Source organism: Cyprinodon variegatus, unplaced genomic scaffold (genome assembly GCF_000732505.1).
Source record: "Cyprinodon variegatus isolate N-32 unplaced genomic scaffold, C_variegatus-1.0 Scaffold523, whole genome shotgun sequence".
Classification (NCBI taxonomy): Eukaryota; Metazoa; Chordata; class Actinopteri; order Cyprinodontiformes; family Cyprinodontidae; genus Cyprinodon; species Cyprinodon variegatus.
In genome coordinates this window covers 528,146-530,828 of record NW_015150976.1, presented here as the reverse complement: position 1 = coordinate 530,828, position 2,683 = coordinate 528,146, and positions in this window count along the sequence as shown.

Below are 2,683 nucleotides of genomic sequence, written 5' to 3'. Positions count from 1 at the left end.
AAAATACAAAAATCGGGGCGACAGTGGCGTTGGATGTAAGGATTTGCCCTGAAATCGTAGGATTGACAGTTCAAGCCCCGGTGGTGTTGTCCAAACACTTCAGAAGCTTGACAGATGCACCTTCCCTCCAGTCACCAGTGTAAAGGGAGAAGAACAGAGGAGAAAGAACACAGCCTGGGGGGATCCAGTGTTGATGAGCTGTGAGTCAGAGACATGTTTTTCCAGCTTCATGTGCTGCTTCCTGTCAGACAGGAAGTCTGTAAACCCCCTACAGGTGGAGTCTGGCACATCCAGCTGGGAAAGCTTCTCCTGAAGCAGAGCTGGGATGATTGTATTGAAGGCAGAACTGAAATCAATAAACAGGATGCTGGCGTAGGTACCTGTGGAATCTAGGTAGTGGAGAATGTAGCAAAAGGCCAAGTTGACAGCATCGTCTGCAGACCTGTTGCCTCTATAGACAAACTGTAGGGGTTCAGGAGGGGGTCAGTGATCTCTTTGAGATGTGAAAGCACAAGGCACACATTTCAGTTAAATTCAATGAAGTTTATTTATATAGCACCAATTCACAATAAATGTCATCTCAAGGCACTTTGCAATTCAACCAGATCATTCAGTCAGATTGATTCAATGTTTTCTATCTAAGGACTCAAAGGACTTCATAGCCACAGAGGTGCAAAGTCATTAAGTCGCTGTGGACCTTGCCTTCTTGGAAATAGGGATAGTAGTGGAGGATTTAAAGCAGGATGGCACATAACATGTCGCTAGTGAGCTGTTAAAAATGTCAATGAACGCTGGAGACAGTTGTTTAGCACAGTGCTTCAAGGTGGATGGAGAGACAGAATCTGGTCCAGTAGCTTTCCGGGGATTCTGTCTTCTGAAGAGCTTATGAACATCTTTGTCATTTATGGAAAAAGTTGTAACTGAGATGGGTGGAGGGGATGAGGGGTAGGTCTTTAAGGTGGATATTGTGAGAGGTGCGTGTGCTCCAGCTGAGGCTGGGGAGGTATCATGGAGGTGGTTTCAGGACTGTCCCTTTTTCTGTCGAAACAACATTAGAAGTCATCCAGGTCGCTGGCTAAGCGTTGGTCATTCATTAAGTGTGGGGGGTTGTCATTTGCGATCTGTCTAAGCCCTTTTCCAGACAGATGCAGTGTTGTTGGCTGAAAACGGGTTTTGCAGCTTCTAAGAATACAGTCGTTTGGTCTTTTTCACCATGTTGCTAAACTTGTATTTTGCGTCTTTGAAACTATATTTTTCCCTGCTTTTGGAGGTCTCTTTCTTATCCAACATTAACCTCCTGAGTTTTGCTGTGAACCAGGGTTTGTCGTTGTTTCAACTCACCCTGGATCGTGATGGAACACAGCAGTCCCCATACACTCACCGGCCACTTTATTAGGTACCCTATGCTAGTAACGGGTTGGACCCCCTTTTGCCATCAGAAATGCCTCAATTATTCGTGGCATAGATTCAACAAGGTGCTGGAAGCATTCCTCAGGGAGTTTGGTCCATATTGACATGATGGCATCACACAGTTGCCGCAGATTTGTCGGCNACAGAACTCAACTTTGGATATACAGAACCAAGAGGTTTAGGTATAAACTTTAGATGTGGATGATTTTTGTTTTGAGCAGTGTGTGGAATCTGCTTCTTCTCCACAGCCATCAGACAGTTGAACTCTTGAGAGAACTCTGAATCATGTCTACATGATACTGATAACACCAAACCAAAGTACTGCATGTTTGCACCATACATATTTAATGCTCCGAACTTCTATATCAATGTGGTTTTACACCATAAACCCCCCCCCCACCACCACCGTTTACATTTGATCACTGCTACACTTTATGGAATGGAATATGTTCTGAAAGCTGAAGCAAAATGAAATTCCAATATTGACAATAAAAGTTGTCATGATACAAAAAAGGACAAAGTAAATTTTATGCAAAATTTTTATTTCTTGTTATAGTTTCATAGTAGACATAAAATCAAAAAGTACAAGAATCTATTCTTATATTTTAGTAACATCTACTATGTACCTTAGAGTCAGCTTAGATATTTTTGAAAAAAGCAACAAAACCAATAAAATCCTGTACCTGCTGGTATTAAAGAATCCTTTAAAGCATTGTATATTTATGCATATATAACACAAATGTAGTGTTAATTCCCTGGACCTATGCAGATTGACCTTGTGCTTCTTTTATTAAGGTGTTGATTCCATTCTCAGCCTTCAAAAACATTATTTTCCGGTGGCCTAAAATAACTGTTTCATTATATATTTTAATAATCAAAATGTTAATTTAGCTGTTGATTCAATTATAATATTCATCTAATAGTGATCTACTGTTCCCCCCTCCAACATGAAAACAAAAACCAAAAGCTCTGCCATCCTTCCATGCAATTTAAAAGTAAAAACAATTTTGAACCAATTCAGTTCCAGAAAAAACTTTCATCTGGAAAGAAGATGCATTAGACCTGTATCAGAGCTAAAAAACAAAAAAAAAACAAAAAACAGGCCTTGACATTATTTGACTACAAATCCCTGTCAAATCTGAAGATAAATGCTAAATGCAACTAGAGGAATCCATGCCTATGTCAGAACAACTGAAGGTTAGCTGTAATTCAAGAAGGTCTTTGAGACTAAAACAGGAACAAGAAAGTATAAACAGGTTATAACAGCAGAGAG